Here is a 17,409-nt window from a genome sequence, read left to right on the forward strand (position 1 = left end):
GTTGGCTGCAAAATACACATCTGCAGTCGCCTTTTCAGGGAACTGCCAGAGCGAGAATTGACGGCAAAAAGTGTGTTTTGCCGGTAGACCCGGGATTCGATCGCGGGTCTCTCGCGTGAAAATCTGACGATCTACCACTGGACCACAGAGGAAGACACATAGACATTCAGTAGTGCGAGTATTATCAAAGAGCGTCAACATGCTGGCGTTTGTTTGCAGGCGTGCGTGCAAAACAACAGGCTCGCTCACTGCAATATTGACATTTCCAGTCACCTGAACTTAAGAGGGGAATGAGAAATGTGTCAGGAGTGGAGGTCGGCCCGGCCGCAGCGGGGCTAAAAACACCCTTTTCTCCTTTCGCCAGTGATGCACGGGAACCATAGAAACGGTGTTTGGGTGCAGGCGAGCGGGTTGTACAGCGCGCTCGTTGGCTGCAAAATGCACATCTGCAGTCGCCTTTCAGGGAACTGACAGAGCGAAGCATTGGAGGCATAATATATCTGCCGTTAGACCGGGATTCGAACCCCGGTCCCTCGTGCGAAAAACCTAAGATTCCGCCACTGAGCCACAGGGGGGGAACACAAAGGTGTATAGATGCATGAGCATATAAGAGAGCGTCAACATGCTTTCTTCGGCGTTTGCTTGCAAGCGTGCGTGTTACAACAGGCTCGTTTGCTGCAATATTGATATTTCCAGTCGCCTAATCAGGGAACTGAGTTGTCTTTTCGCCGGTGAGTGACGCGTGAATGGGGCGCAAGGGCAGGGTAGCTTTCTTGTAACGTAAAGAAAAACTAACCCCGATCGTCCGCTTCCAGCCTCCCTTGTGAACGGCGCAGTTTGCGCGGCTCGAACAGAGGGAGAGAGAAAGCTAGCCCCGTGACCGTCCGCTCCTGACATCCCCTGTGAACGGCGCGGTTTGCGCGGCTCGAACAGAGGGAGAGCAGGTATCATCCCCCAAGCAGGCAAGGCAAGCGGGCGCACCGGCGAGCTTTGCGGGTTGGGGGGGGCGGAGGAGCAGTCTCGGAGAAGGATGCCAGGTGAGTCCTCAGAGTCACCAGGCAGTAACTGGCTCGCAGTGCAGCGAGCGCGAGCGCGAGAGCTGCGTGATCCTCAGGAAAGGGGCGTCTTGAAAAAGACGCCCGGCTCTTTTAGTGCAATGAGAGTGTGTGTCGCGGCGGCGAGCACACACACATACACAAAACACAGTAGCAGAGAAAGGATATAACGCCGGATAGCGCAGCAGGAAGGCGACTGAAGGCGGCGCGGCCAGCGGCTTCAGAGTGTCGACTCGTCCCGCTGAAAGGCTTTTTCAGACGGCGCGGCTTCTCTCCGGATCCAGCGATGCGAGAGCTTCGCTGAAGAGATGAAAAATCAGTGAGCTAGCCTCTCGAAGCTATGTTTATAGCCCTAGACCACGCCCATTCTGGCGGGACGTGACGTATTGGGCGCGAAGCGCCCCCATTGGAGCTGACGTCATGAGTGGGCCTTATCGATAGGCTGCTGCAGTTGCCGCAGGGCAGCCAATAGGCGCACAAGCCGTCTCGCCTGTGTCTGCATGCTGCCGCAACGCGTTTTACATTATTTCAAAATTAAGGATAATTTTTTGGCTTCAGTATCTCGCGGAAAAGAGATTTTCCCCTAGCGTAAGATTTACGCAGTACGAGAGTACCTCTCGTAAGAGAACTCTCTAAGTAAGAGTATAGTGTAACCTAGCGAAAGTTTCGCTCACCCTGCAGTCAAAACTACATTTCTTTAATTTCAAAGAGATAAAAGTAAGAAGAAACCTTATATATGACTAAATCATGTTCAGACAAGCTCAACACACTTGTCCTGAAAAGTTACAAAATATACAGAGCCTGAAGGACAATTCTATATGGGCCAAAAGAATTAAATAGCCTATAATGACTTAGTAATATAACATGTCCTTTGTTATGGCGCGAATAAAGCCGCGAGTCTTGAAACCATCATACATCAACAATTCATATCAACAAACAAGCAAAAAAAGCAGAATGCTGACAGTAAACAAACACACTATAAAAGGTTACCAGGCATATCAATACCACTTCTTTTGGTTTAGGAATAAATGTGGCAGATCATTTGTTCATACCACATTAATTCAAAAATAACTCAATGACTATTTCTTCATACGCCGACTATAAAGATTAAAAAGCCTATTCTCATTTCTAAGTCACACATCAAACTCAGTAAAAGCACTTCAAGATGAATAATATGAAACAGTGCCATATGCACCCTGCATAATCTTTCTATTTGTGGTTCGTGACAAATAAAGCGTTACCCTTGGCAACCCCACGGCTACTGCACAGGCCTATCTGAGTGATCCATGTGTGTTGAGGGATAGAGCGTGCAGGTATGCCATTAAATAATTCATTCCCACACTAATGAAGGGCCAATGAACACATGTGTACTTCCATCTATAAAGGACTGATGTTAAACCCTCACTGATCCAAATATATGACAGCAGCGAGATGTATTCCCTTACCAAAGTACACAAACACAGCTTTTTCCTAATGTGCAGAATATCTCTGATATCACAAACACTTGCATACAGGAAGTAAACTGATTGCTGCGGACAGCTTGGATTTGAATTGCATAGAATATGCAGAAATGCATACCGCAGATAAACAAACCGAAGCGGGCACGCTCAAATGCCAGGGTGTACTTATTTAATGTTTCTTATAGACCTACTGGTTAGTTCAAACAGTCTGATATATTAGGGTAATCTTTCATGATGCAAAGTCTGCAAAATTTTCAGAATTTCAACTAAAATGTATTTGCTTATCTATAGATTTGTAGCGTTGAGCGCTGTATGTTGAGCACATGACATTGCTATGGCCAATCCAAGGAGTTTAAATAAGTCACTGCGCAGAAAAATCTGCCTCAAAGCGAGTCTTGTTCATCGTGATCTCATTGACTGATGCTCTTTTCTGGACGACTCGGAATTAGGATTTTTCCCACCTCCTACTTGGAAATAATGTCTGGAACACCATTGAAGTGGGCCATCCGACTTGTGAACTCGGGGCGAACCCTCACCTCAGCGAGATGCGTCATTTGACATCACTTCCAAGATGGCGGCAAGTCCTGCTTCCAACGAGCATAGAGAAAAAAAAAAAAACTTTAACATTAGACATTAGTTTTATACTGTATAATGAAACCTTAATTTTTGATTTTGGTCAGCTGTTTTCAAAGCAAAGCTGGGGGGTTTTTCTTTCGGTTTTTGCCATAATTAACACAAAAACACGAAATGCTTTCAATATGTGAACATGACGCATGATTGACTGGAACTCACTGAGGTCGGAAGTAGTTCAGGAGTCGTCTCATTTTAACCAAGTGTTTGCACAATGTAAATAAGACATTTATTATGCAATAGTCAGCTTCATTGATTACAATGGGAGTTTTCGTGAGCTTGGCAGAATAGTAAAGGTGTCACGATTCTCCAAATCCTCGATTCGATTACATTTTCGATTCTAAAGTCACGGTTCGATTCGATTCTCGATTTAATTAAAAAAAAATTTTGAACACACAAGCTATGCCATTTTTAGACTTTTATGCAATATAATAATATCTGACCTTTGTTCGCAATGTACCACACACATTGTCAAATTTAAAACGTTTATTAACAACATAATGTAACAATAACTTACATCCTCAGTCAATTGGAAACTTAAACAATATAACTTATTACCTAAATATAGTCCCGGGGCTCCCTGGACTCCTCAGAGCAGTCACAGGCGAATAGCACGGCGTTTTAAATTGGGTTCCCACAGCGTTTGCAACGCAGTACAAGAGAACGTTCTTGTAAGGGAACGTACTTGGTTACTTGCGTAACCTCGGTTCCCTTAGAGATAAGGTACTGCGTTGCCTTGCCGTGCTAGCTATTTCGCTCATATCAGGTACTTCGCTTCAGTCGATTTAAACCTAAAGTCCTTTGGCGAGTTTTCTCTGAATTTATACACTTCAGCCGCGTCCAAATTGGCGCGCTCGAGGTTGGCAGGGCGCCAAGCGCTCCTACTCGCCATAGGTTCGTGCAGTTGCCGCAGCACAGCCAATCAGCTCGCTCAGACGAGCTATGATGCTCTCGCTGTGCAGCTGCAATGCGTTTTAAAATAAAGGCTTCAATATTCTCGAGAAAAGGAGTTTTACCTATTACAGGCATGCCGAGCTGACGTGACAAAAGGGGCGTGGCAGCATCGACGATTCCATTTTTTTATTCGATAATCGAGATCGTGACACCCTTACAGAATAGATCTGCTGTTATTGCTGCTGATCAAGTAGACATTTGCTACTGACAATACATACACAGACACACAGCTGTGAGCAAGTTAGACATGCTTCTGCTGTACAATAGCGTACATGAATTACCAGTAGCAGATCTATACAGGTGGAGCTGGGGAAGATGGAGGGTTTCTGAAAGCACACTGCAACTGCTACAGCAAATGCTGACCAAGTATTTGAAGGATGAGCAGGTCATTGGCTACTGATACAGCAGGAACCAATCAGCTGTGCCCTATAGAGAATGATGTGATTGCAAGCAGACTGAGTTAACGACCTATCAGCCTGCGCCGTCTAGAGTTTCATGACAGAACTGGTAGTTAAATGCGGGAGTGAATCTGCTAAATTATAGTTCTGCGGGAGTCACTGATGAAATTGCGATGACTGACATTGTGATAACCATATCTATCTACATTTTGGCATCTCATGACTGTGAACAGAAAACAAGGATGGAACAGTTTAACCCGTTTGGTGGTTATTCTTTAAGCAAAATTATATTAGTGCATACATTTTAAACAGCACCCTCTATGGACTGGATATGACGTTTAATCAACGTTAATAATTGCAATTAAAATTCCAGGAAAATAATTGAAAAACAAGATTTTTGATGATTTTCATGATTTATAATAGTGCAGCTCTAATTCATTGTATATAGCAACACTTTGCCGCAAATAATAGGTCCACTAGCCTGTCTGCCCTGGTCATTATGCCCTATACCATCTAAAGAGATGAAATCCTTCAAGGGCACTTAAAGTGTCATCTTGTCACCATGGAAATGTCAAACAGGTATGCCGCTTGAGTAAGTCTCACCCACACAATACAGTGATTTAAGCTCATGCAAATTAATAGTTAAAATGGCATCTGCTGTAAATTGCAGGTGTTCTGCATTGGGGTTATCCATTTGTAACCTGTGGTATTCAGGCATAATTACTGTCTATTTCATCAAATCAAGCTTGAAGTTAAATTATTTAGATGCTGAAAAGTATACATTTCCTAAATGGCATAAAAATAAAGGTTTGCATTAGATCTACTCATGGAACAATGAATGTCAGAATGTCACGTCTATCATGTAGGTTAGAGTTAGATGTACCTTTTTCCCTAAATTAACACGTCATTTGTCTTTCAAAATGACAAGACTTAAAAGGATGTTAACTATAGTCTCATTTTCAAATTTCAAAGTCAGGTCAGGTCACTCAAATAAAGCTGATATTCTACATATTCAAATATTTTAAGCTAATTTCTTTAGTGTTCAACTATTTCAGATTGAACTGCCCCTGCCTAACAACAAAATTAATTGTTGTTGGTTGCTTTATAAGTGCGCAACATCATCCTTTTTAAGTGGACAGTTCTTGGCCAGAATAAGCCAATGTAATGCGACCAGGGCCTAAAATTAACTATTTATCACATCTGCCAATGGCCGGTGACTTAAGAAAATTTACCAGCCATAAATATTTTTTCCCAGCCACGAAACAGATTAATCCTTTATTGAAGTTACAAAAGTTATTCAGTCTAGAGTAGTGAGTGATTTTCTCTTTGTCTTTTATGTTTGATTAACATTAAAAACACAGACAGCATCAGGAATATTAGGCTGCTGTCACTTTAAGAGCTAATGCACAGATCCAATATTCTGATACATGTGTGATACAACTGTTTTAAGTTCACTAAAGATATTATCAAATGTGTATGAAGATACTTGTCAAGACGGGCATTTTAACATGAATTTCTTTCTTCTGCTGAACACAAAAGAAGGTATTTTGAAGAATGTTGGTAACCAGACAGTTTTTGGACCCCATTGACTTCCATACTATTTTTCCCCCATACTATGGAAGTCAATGGTGTCCATCAACTGTCTGATTACCAACATTCTTCAAAAGATCTTCTTTTGTGTTCAACACAAGAAAGAAATTCATACAGGTTTGGAACAAATGATGACAGAATTTTCATTTTTGGGTGAACTATCCTTTTAAGCCACCATTTTGTCAAAAAAACACTCACATTCTTCTCTTTTCCTATGGAAATTACAAACAAATTAAAGTTGAAGTTTTGCTGTTACTTTTTAACTGAAGCAAGAACCATAAACCATGACCACAATGTTATTTTAGACATAGAGCTGTGCTTGCTAAGTGCCAATAAGCAATCACATTTCAACTACTTAGAAGAATAACCATCCCGGGCTGTGTTTCTCAAAAGCATCATGAGCTAAGTTGATCGTATAGCGAACATCGGTGGTTCTTGCAATGCTTTTGAGAAACGCAGCCCTAAACACATTAGCAACCATGTAGCAACAGCCTGGCAACCACCCAGAGCACTTTAGCATACTTCCGGCAGGTTTTTTCATGGGTAAGCAGCACTCCCTGAAGAAAATGTCAATATCCAGTTCATTTTGAACCATCAAATTCTATTTTGTAAGAGCTAAATGTGGAACGGACAATACACTGACCGACACATCCAATCATCAGGGTTCCTGAGTCGTCTTCTCAACATAGAAGCACTTCCTATATTCTCATCGAAATATCTATTTATAACTATATTACGTGATAGTCCAGGTGTTTGACTATAAAAGATTCTCATATAAGGTACATCAATGACATTACATGAATCCAAATAAACTCTCACACATGTTAAATTGATGAAATATCCCTCCTATTTTGTATAATTAAATTCACTTCAATCAAATTCGCAGCACTATGTATTTCTAAAGGAACTGGAACAACAGGCGTTTCGAGCCACTCCGACCTGAGGGGTAACCGACTGTGTGTGCATTATAATTACATAGTGTAACAACCACTTTTTATTGCATCACCTCAGATGGAATTATATTAAATATTTTGTAGCACACAGTTTTAAAACGGACCATATGGTTTATATGGAGAGACGTTTAGTGATTGGATATTTGGAGATTTTCTGCCAGATCCTGCAGGCTTTCACACCACATCTCCTCGCTTCTCTTTCATTTATGTCCTTTACTGTCCACCCGTCCTGCTCTCCTCCTCCATCCCCTCCCCCACGCACCCCCACACGGTTGCTATGTCTCCTGCCACAAGCCCATGTCACTTCCTACGACCGCAGACACCAGCATGGGCTTACAACGCTCCTGCCGCCCCAAGGGAAAACATGCCATCCGATGCCTTGCAGAATATAAACATGTTAGACGTTACAAAGACTGTTTTTAACAGAAGATGGAAGCTGATGCTGTCACATCCCCCCCCCAAGCTGAATTGGAAAGCAATGAAGGTCCCAAAGCAACACCAAAATGGATTATTTCTCACAGCTTTTGGTTTGGAAGAGGTTTCTCAGCTGGAAACTCATCTTCTCCATAGAGGGGCCGTGCACATCTAGGGGTGTTCAATGTGAAACAGCAACTTTCGAACCACATAACGGTGGAATGAATCTGGATACGGAGTGGCCGCTTGCCAAGCAGACAGGCAGAGATATAAAAAGATTAGGACAGGAAGAAAAGTGGAAAAGAGGCTGTAGCTGTACTCAGCCACCGTACAGGAATAACACCAAACACACACGCTGTGATATCTCACTAAAGAGTGTTTTTATGTAACACCTGTAAACACTTTTATCCTCTTCGTGGTGATGGAAGAAGGCTGGAGGTTGTGTACATAGCAGCTAAAAAAAACAAAACATGGACTCATATGTCATATGCTGACTCCGTCCCTCCCAATCATTGCTGAATGCGGAATACAAATCATTTTAGTCCCTGAGAAGCACATTATCATAATTTTTTTTCTCTTTTTTTTAGGTAGCCTAAAAAAATCAGCTTTATGTGTTAACATCAAAAAGGGATATTTCACCCCCCAAAAAAAATGTTGTCATCATTTACTTAAGCTCATGCCATCCCTGACCTGTATGACTTACTTTCTTCTGTCGAGCATGAAGATATGTTGAGGAATGTTTGAACTGGGGTTTTTTTTGTCCATACAATGAAAGTCAATGGGGTCCAAAAACATTTTTCTAAATATTTTCTTTTGTGTTCCTCAGAAGAAAGAAAACCACACAGGTTTAGAACAGCATGAGAACAATATTCCTTTGACAGTCAAAAATATGACTTAATTAACTTGACTACAAGTGGTTACAGCACTGAAAGGTATGTTTACAGGTCAGATCAGGTTGAAATAACTCATTCATCCACTGTTACAGCACAGAAAAGCTGTTTTTAAGATAATTTTAAAGAAGTGGTGGCTGCATTTAAAATAAAGTCTGCATATGTGACACTGGCTTGTTCCTTGTTTTTACCCTCCTTTGAAGACGACACATTGGAATAGATGTGCCATTGCAATTAATACAGAGAGGCGGAGATGTGACGGGGGAGGGTAAAGGATGGAGGAACGGTCATGGCTGGGGGTGGAAAAAACTCTTTAACATTATTATGCAGGAAATGCCCATCCCCCTGTCCCATCTCGCTACTGACATAAGGGAAAAATCTCCTTGCACCTTTCAAAAGGGTCATGGGAAATCAAATCTACCAATCAGAAAGAGTGTACATTGCCATATCTGCTCGACTGCAAGTGACATTAAGATGTGTAAAGAAGACAGGCTTACTGGTCACGTGATCACAACAGTGCATTGTAGATTGAACAAGGGCTCTCTTTGGATGCAACAGTAGAAAAATGTGGTTTAAAAATTGGTTTTACCTGGAATTGAACCTCTCCTTATATGTATTTAATTGTATAGAAGTAATGTTTTCGTTGTGTAAGATATTCTCAGTGTATGTAACATAAATAGATTTGAACTTAATAGAGTTCAGCAGGTCAACTTTCCATAACTTCAGCACCATGGACAGAGAACAACTTCCTACAATGGCATTTGCAGCTACATCAAGAAAAACAGGCCTAATTTCATTTAATTAAAAGTGCCAATAATGCAAATGTCAAGTGGAGAATATGCCTTCGAGCATTATTGACATGAAACGCGAATTAGGAACAATTACCGTTCACACATTACATTTCTTCACAACAAAAGCAAGATTGTGGACAAATAAGCCAAACTAAATCACTAGTGTTGTAAAGCCCATAATGTGGAAATCTTACCTACACGATGGTTAGAATTGAACCAGAGCACATCTGCAGAAGTGACGATGCTCCAACGAGACGGGCACGAGCTTCATGAACGAGTTTTAACTGAACTGTTACGGGCTCCGCGTAAGTGACTTTAGTCGTTTCCCCCCCTCGACTTTCGGGGTCCTAAAACGGTTTAAAACATGAAGCGAATGGGGTGAATAAAACAATTATGGTGTCGTATTAACAATCTCACGCGATTTCGCTGCAAAATCAAAGAGTTCCTTATTTCATATCCGTTATGGTGGAGTTGTCAACATCCTGAAGACTTTTCATAGACAGTTCCTTGAATGTAAGGAAAGGTAGAAGCCCCGAGAGCACAGTATAGTAATTTAGAACAGAAAAACTTGTTGAGGTGACCAAAAGTCCCTTTGAATAGTTTTCAAATCCGCCTTCGTTCGAAGAAATTAAATAGTTCTGCATCGAAGAGTGGTCCGTAAAACGAAGTGCCGTACAAAACGCTGTTCCTTTAAAACGTCCCCAATCGCAACATGAAAACCTTCGCAGCTCTATATCACAATACACTCAAGCTCCATGTGTTAGTGTCTTCTCTATTCCTCCTTCTCTTTGTGCGACAAAATACTACGGACTGTGAAATCTCCTCAGAGCTGAGCTCGCGACGCTGATGTGCCGTATATGTTTGGTGTCGCGCGAGATAATTGCTGCTGTTTGTCTCGTGCAGCTGAAGTGCACTGTAAATCTGCCCGCGCGCGGAGTGGGCTGAGACGGTTTTACAGTTCCGGACACTGACTGACGATATGCGGCTATCAGGAACTGAGATGTGAATTCAACGAATCCAGAGAAGCGTCATAAATTCATCAGAGCCCATGGAAGGCGTTCATATAACACCTTACTGATTAATAAGTCGTAAAAATGTATGCTAAACTTTCTGGGGGCCACACTAATGCTGTAGTTTATTTCATCAACACAAGCATTTTTTGCCTAATTACCACAAATGTGATAACAATTTACTGGGCATCACATACCGTAGGCTACATTATTAATAAACATTATGTTAATAAGATGTTTTATAAAACGAATAGTTCCGAGTTCCTAATCTAAATTCTAATTGGATGAGCCGCATTCTGAGCCGTTGATAGGACATTAATCAACGAATGTTTACTGCGCTTTAAACAGTATACAGTTAGGATCATGAACTTGAAGGAAGAAATGTTTATTTTGATTATTATTACTAAATTTAGCTACTAAAAATTTAATAATTTGGTGCCTTTTATCTTATTGCCATTGCTGCTATTTTATAAAATACAGTGGTGAATAGGTCTACGTCAGTAAAGCCAAGGCCTCACGTGACTGATGATTGCTTTATTTTGCTCCACACTTTTTAGTTATTTAAAAAAAAAAAGTGGGGCCAAGTTATTACAAATGATGTTGTAATATTAAAGGTGAATTTCTGCACCACTAGCCTCACGATGGCTACGTACAAAATCGCATATACTCTCACGGGTAGGTTTTGAATAAGTAAATGCTTCACAACCGCTAAAAGGTACGTTCTATATAGTATGAGTGTGTGAAGTATGAATGTAATCTGGACGTACTACATTCGCCATGTTGTCATTATCATGTGACCTACCAGCGTCAGTTACGTCACTTCACTGTCATTCATAAATGCTGTCCCGTGGACTCATGGGATAGTTAGATGTCCATCATATGCACACTTCAGAATCTCACCGCAATAAGTATGTCATACAAGTACTTTTGCCTACTCTTTTATGAGTACTGTGAATTCGGACATCTTTTGTCACATACTTTTTTTTCCCGCCTAGTAAATAGTAGGGAAGTATGCGATTTCGGATGCAGCCCACATGTACGTTTTTATGTACACTCCCCCACCCCCTCTGTCATTGGTCGATCAAACAGATAGTTCCGCCCCCAAACACACGCCATTGGTTGAGTCGGAATGCTCAAACAAATGGAGCAACGTGTTGATAAGGCCACATTGTTACACTTTTCGCGGAAGTATAACCTCATATAGTAGTGGTCTCTGCACATCATCAAACTGTCAAAATCCAACATCCACAAATTACACACTTTACTCTTAAAAGCAACATTTTAAACCTAATATTTGATTCATCTACAAGCGTTTACTGTATTGGTCATCACTATTCTGATCACACCAAAGAGATCCGAGACAGCTGTCGGGAAGTGCGATAAAACCATGTGTAAGTCATATTTCCATTTCTCATTGATTGCTGTTTCCCGATTTGCAATTTGATTGAACCAGCGGCTGTTTACAGTCAACAGTGCATATAATTCTTCGTTGCAGCGATGAGAGTTGAGAATTACACCCGCCCTCACTGTCTTCCTTTCTCTCACGTGAAATGCTGTCATAAGATCTACTGTAGATGATCATGTCATGTCAGCCACTGATTTCCTGAAATCTGGCTGTGAGGTTGTTCTGAAGGAGAACAAAAGAGCTGGCCAGTGGATCTGGATGAAGGCCAAGATAAGCAGTAGCCCATCTGTAAGGCCTGCTCATTGATTCTGGCCAACATGATAATGACTGGTAGGATACAGAGAGCCAGGGCTCAGCCGGAATGTGGCCGGCTTTCCAGCTCAAGGCACAGAATGGGCTCTGTGGATTAATGGCGGCAATGCAGTTTTGTTTATACAGTGAAGAACACGAACCAAAAATGAATCATTGCGCAGTGAGATCTCTGAATGACTGAAACTGGCTCTAGTAACATGCCTGAATCTGGCATTATCTTGAGGTTCAGCTCAGGACAGGAGGATTGATCTGCTCTACTGTATAACCAACACACAGAAATGTTTAACTATTTTACGTTTTGGCGAATTGGTGGCTAATTCGTGCTCAGTCGAAATCGGCACTTTGTATGGTTAAGTTTTCTCATGAGTTTGGGTTGGTTTTAACTGTGATTACAATTAACTTTAAATGATTGCACAATAAAGCAGATTTTGAACGGATGGATTTGAAGTTTTCGGTGCAATGCGTCTGTTATTGTCTGGTAACAGCTATTTTCAAGGCATGCAAGTATAGATCTTTTGCCCAAATGAAAAAAACAAACTTATTTTTCAGATTGGTCCAGCATTCTAGAGCAAATAACAAGGCCAAATGTAAATTCCACTGTACCGTTGAAAAGTTTGTATAAAAAAATTAACATTTTTATTCTGCAAGGACACATTAAATCGATCAAACGTGACAGTAAATGCATTTATATAATGTGACCAAAGATTTCTATTTCAAATAAATGTTGTTTTTAAATTTTCGATTCATCAAAGAATCCTAATTTTCACAAAAAATTTGTTTTCAACATTGATAATAATGCTAAATGTTTGTTGAGCAGCAAATCCACATATTAGAATGATTTCTGAAGGACACTGACTGGAGTAATGATGCTGAAAATTCAGCTTTGATCACAGGAATAAATTACATTTTACAATATATTCAGAAAGAAAGCAGTTATTTTAAATTGCAATACTATTTCACAATATTACAGTTTTTACTGTATTTTTGATCAAATAAATGCAGCCTTTGTGAGCAGAATAGACTTTCAAAAGCATAAAAAAATCATACTGACTGCAAACTTTTGAACGTGGTGCAGTTTTCACCTTGAACACCAAGACATTTTAAGCATTGTTTTCTTCATGCCCTTACTCGCCTTTTCTAAGAAAAGAAAGTTGTACAAAATAAAAGTTTTTATTTTTTATTATTGCATTAATTATTAAACTACCACATATTAAGCTCTATTAAAGTGTAAAGCTGTGCATTATACATGACCTGAAAGAAAGTGACAGGACCAGAGCTGTTCCCTTCACCCCTCCAGTGTCTGATACGCCTCTCCTGAGACACGAGCAAACAGCTCTTTCTGTGTGTTTAGTGTGTTTGAGGTAATACTGACTGACTGACTGACTGACTGACTGACTGACTGTTCTGAGCTGGATAATGTGTTTGAGCCTTAGGCCCTCTGACTCTGATGTGTCTGGATGCATTCGTCCATGTGTGTGACATGTGTCATGATTCTGCCTTCTTGTCTCTGATTTTCCCTGGTCTTGAGGCAGGATCATGACAGGCCCATGTTTTGTGTGTAAGCACATGGCCATTTGTTTGGCTGTGTGCTTGCGTTGTCTCGTCATGTAACCCCGCCCCCTTGTTATCTCATCTTGTTATCATTATTGCTTTACCTGTGTCACCTGTTCCTGATTAGTTTGCTCCCTATTTTATCCCCTTGTGTTTGCTGTCCTGTGTCGGTACATTGTCTATCCTTGTCTGATACCCTCTGTGAGTTACCTGAAGAAAGCCTTGTCTTGTTAGAAGTATTTGATCCTGTCTTTATTGTCTAAGTTTATCGTCTGAGTGTTAGTCTAGTGTTTTCTGTCTTAATAGTTCATCCTGTCTTGTTTTACCCCCTCGTGGGTTTTGTTTTCTGTTTTTGTGTAGTAATAAACCCTTGTAATGTCTGCAAATGGTCTGCGATTGGGTTCTCTCCTTCTAAACCATGACAACATGCAAAATATACACTGAAACGGATGGGTCACGACCTAAAAATGGGCTGCAGGTCTGTTCTGTTCATAGGGGCTGAATTGAAAAACAATGCTGAATGTGAATACTAAATGCAACTAACTTTATATGATCATAGCTTGGATCTTTAACTTTTAAAAAGGGAGGAAAACGCTTCCCTTATCATAAATTGTTGGCTATGCCATCAAACTCTGTTGCATTTTTGAGTGAATTCATCTGTTGCTCAGAAGATGCCAGTCACATTAGGCACAAACCAACATGGCCAGGTTATAATAATAATAAAAAAAAGACCTAGACACATTACATACGGTTCACTTGATACGTGGATAAATATGGGATTTATTTTTCAATAAATTGAGTGCTAAGAGCATGAAACCATCAAAATTCAAGAGATGTTTAGAAACCAAAATTCACATTTCACTCAATTTTATATAACATTCATAACTTTTTTTGGTCTGCCCAGGTGAGAATAAATTATAATAAATATGATTAAGGACATTTCGGTGTTTTATCCTCTTTATTTATAAGGATTGGATGAAGGGAAGAGGCAAGGACTCAATGATGCAGAGTTGATGGGCTTTTATTTAATCAAAAACGAACAATCTGGCACAAGACTGAGAAGAACACAAGGAGAAAAAATAGGAGAGTAAATTTAAGAGGAATCCAATAATCAGGTAACAAGAAAGGTGATGTTAAAGGGATAGTTCACTTAAAGGTATACTCCACTTTTTTTGGAAATAGTTTTTGGAAACTTGACTCTTCTGTAGTTACATCGTGTACTAAGACCGACGGAAAATGAAAAGTTGCGATTTTCTAGGCTGATATGGCTAGGAACTATACTCTCATTCCTGCGTAATAATCAAGAAACTTTGCTGCCGTACCATGAGTCCAGCAGGCGTAATGATCGTAGAAAATCGCAACTTTACATTTTCCGTCGGTCTTAGTACACGATGTAACTACAGAAGAGTCAAGTTTTAAGTAATGAATATTTAAATATCGAAACTCTTTGGTCATTTTTTTGAGAGAGATGCTAATGGTCCTGTCCGATTCAATGATCTATGCAAAGCTATGCTAAAAGTGGTACCGCCAGACCCGGAGATCGGCTGAATGGATTCGAAAACGGTAAAACTCAACTGTTTAACTCTGAGGGAGGTGTAAAATGAGCCTATTTCCCAAAAAAAGTGGAGTATCCCTTTAAAAATGAAAATTCTGTCATCATTGACTCACCCTCAAGTTGTTTCAAACCTGTATGAGTTTCTTTCTTCTGATGAACAGAAGAAAGAAGATCATACAGGTTTGAAACAACTTGAGGGTGAGAAAATTATGACAGAATTTTCATTTTTAAGTGAACTATCCCTTTAAGACAATAGACATCGGATCACATGGCATGTAGAAACAAACAAAACAAAACCATTTGTTCACACAAAACGACAGGAACACGCAGCCAATGAGAGCTCTCACTGAAACCGCATGAAAGCATGCGGTCGATAAACACCTCGAGCCACGTGCTTCACAGAACACGACAACACAATGAAAACAAACCAGGCGCTCTGCAAAAACACACGAGACAAGAGCGCATGCATGGCGAGTGAATGAACACTCACCCCCTTGACAAAACATAACAGTCCGATCCCAGACACTGAACCTGAACCGAGCTAGACAGAAGTGTCAGGATCTGAACACCACGCTCCACACATACAACGCAGACGAAGTTCAAAAGAATCAAACGCTCACAATGACAAGAATAAACCAAAGCGAAATGACACAAATGTTAATCCTTCAAGCATCTATTTGTTTTCTATTTTCCTTTCCTCCTGCACTTTCCCAGTCTTTCTCTCTATCGATCTAGGAAGACTCCAAGAATTCACCCACACACCCTCGCAAACACCCAGAACACTCTTAACCCACACAGCAATCAACATAGCAAAAAAAGCAAAGAAAGACACGTGTCCAGAGCAGGCCCGGTTTAGGGTGTCACAGGCCTGATGATCTGTTGCTCCAGCTCAAGGAACAGTCATGTCTCTAGGGCACAGAAATGCCCCTCTGGCCCCGCAACTTAATTTCATTAGTGGATCAGACCGGCATCTGTTCCTGTCTCGCTCCTCCCTCGTTCACACCGCCTCCCGCCAGTGCCACAGGGACCTCAATAACCTTTATTCCTCAAAGCAGGTATCCATGTTTCTTGATTGAGACGACACAATTGGCAGCAGCTGCGGCGTGTCGCACTGGCTCCAGGGCATGTGCATTAGGGAGGTTATTATTGCAAGTGTTTCATCTCAATATCTTTTAATTTCTTGAAAACCAGTGAATGGATGAAGACACAGGTGGTATCTTCCAGAAGCACTGTCATCAGAATCAGCCTTTCTCCAAGGAAACAGCAGAACACATGTCTGTCACACATTCTGTGAAATATTGTGCAAACATAAAGCTCAACGAATGTCACAGTTATACCAATATACGTATATTTATGTTATATTATATAATAGTTCAAACCAAACAGCTGTTTATTGACAGAGAAGCAGAGCAGTTATGCAGTTGAGTAATGAAGAAGTCAGAGTAATGTTAAGCAGATGGATACTGAATAACTAAGAGGGCATTTACACAACACCGTTTTTAACTAAAAACTGATTTTTTTTTAATGCATTTTGGCCGTGTTTACATGACAACAGTGTTTTGGGGGCCTGAAAACGCTAACTTTTGAAAAAATAAACATTTGACAGATGTTTACTTCTAAGGCACATCCGTCTGAAAGGTTTTGCATCTGAAAATGAACTGTATTTATAATCTTTTCTTTTCTTTTTTCTCAGACAGTACCATAAGGTCTCAGACAGTACCATAAGATCTCAGACAGTACCATAAGATCTCAGACAGTACCATAAGATCTCAGACAGTACCATTTTCACCAACGTTTGAAGTGTATTTTCAAGTTAAAATGTTGTTTTCATCAAATTAATAAAAGTCATGTATATTAACCTGATACTTTATTAAGTGTTTTTTCTTATTCAATAAAATGACCCTGGGTTCTCTGAAAGCGTATAAAGGACATTTTAGCCAATAAAACAGGCAAATGTAAAAAAAAACAAATGCAGTTTTCACATGCGTATGATCTATAGCGCTATAACATCCCAAAACGTCTTAGACGTAAATGATTTTTCATAATAAATTCCACATCTATAGCAACGGAAAAAGACAGTATTGCAGAAATCCGCCCTTCTCGCACAACAAGCAGATGTTGAAAAAAAAAAAAAAGTTTGACCAGAGGGCAAAATAAACAATTGAATTTTCGTTAACCCAGCTAATAGAATTAGCCGGGATAAAGTAGAGGCTGTCACAGGGTCGTGCTCTTAAAAGCCAGAGAGAGTCCACAGCCAACAGAAGTGGACCAACACGAGGACCGGTGGACACCTACCAGCCGAAAAACACTTCTGAAACGGGATCGAGAAGTCAACAGAAGAACAATCCATTTGGGAGTTCTCAAAAGACGACAGCATAAGGAGATTTTCGACGACTTGTGACTTCAGATCAGCCCAAAAACATCACACTAAAGACCAACAG

At 40.5% G+C, this 17,409-nt stretch overlaps 1 protein-coding gene across 2 annotated transcripts in view; it reads right to left on the reverse strand.

Annotated features, from left to right (window-relative positions):
* The window catches only part of LOC309489887 (protein FAM163B-like), a 36,661-nt gene extending 26,494 nt beyond the window's left edge, over positions 1–10,167 (reverse strand). The window contains exon 1 of one of the 2 annotated variants that reach the window (XM_082158839.1): positions 9,334–10,167. The gene's annotated coding sequence lies outside the window, so the exon portion shown is untranslated. Of the gene's footprint in view, positions 1–9,329 lie in introns of both variants that reach the window. The other variant, XM_082158838.1, reaches the window with a different exon arrangement.
* Between the last annotated feature and the right edge of the window lie 7,242 nt (positions 10,168–17,409).

Source organism: Leuciscus leuciscus, assembly GCF_965113295.1.
Source record: "Leuciscus leuciscus genome assembly, chromosome: 24".
Classification (NCBI taxonomy): Eukaryota; Metazoa; Chordata; class Actinopteri; order Cypriniformes; family Leuciscidae; genus Leuciscus; species Leuciscus leuciscus.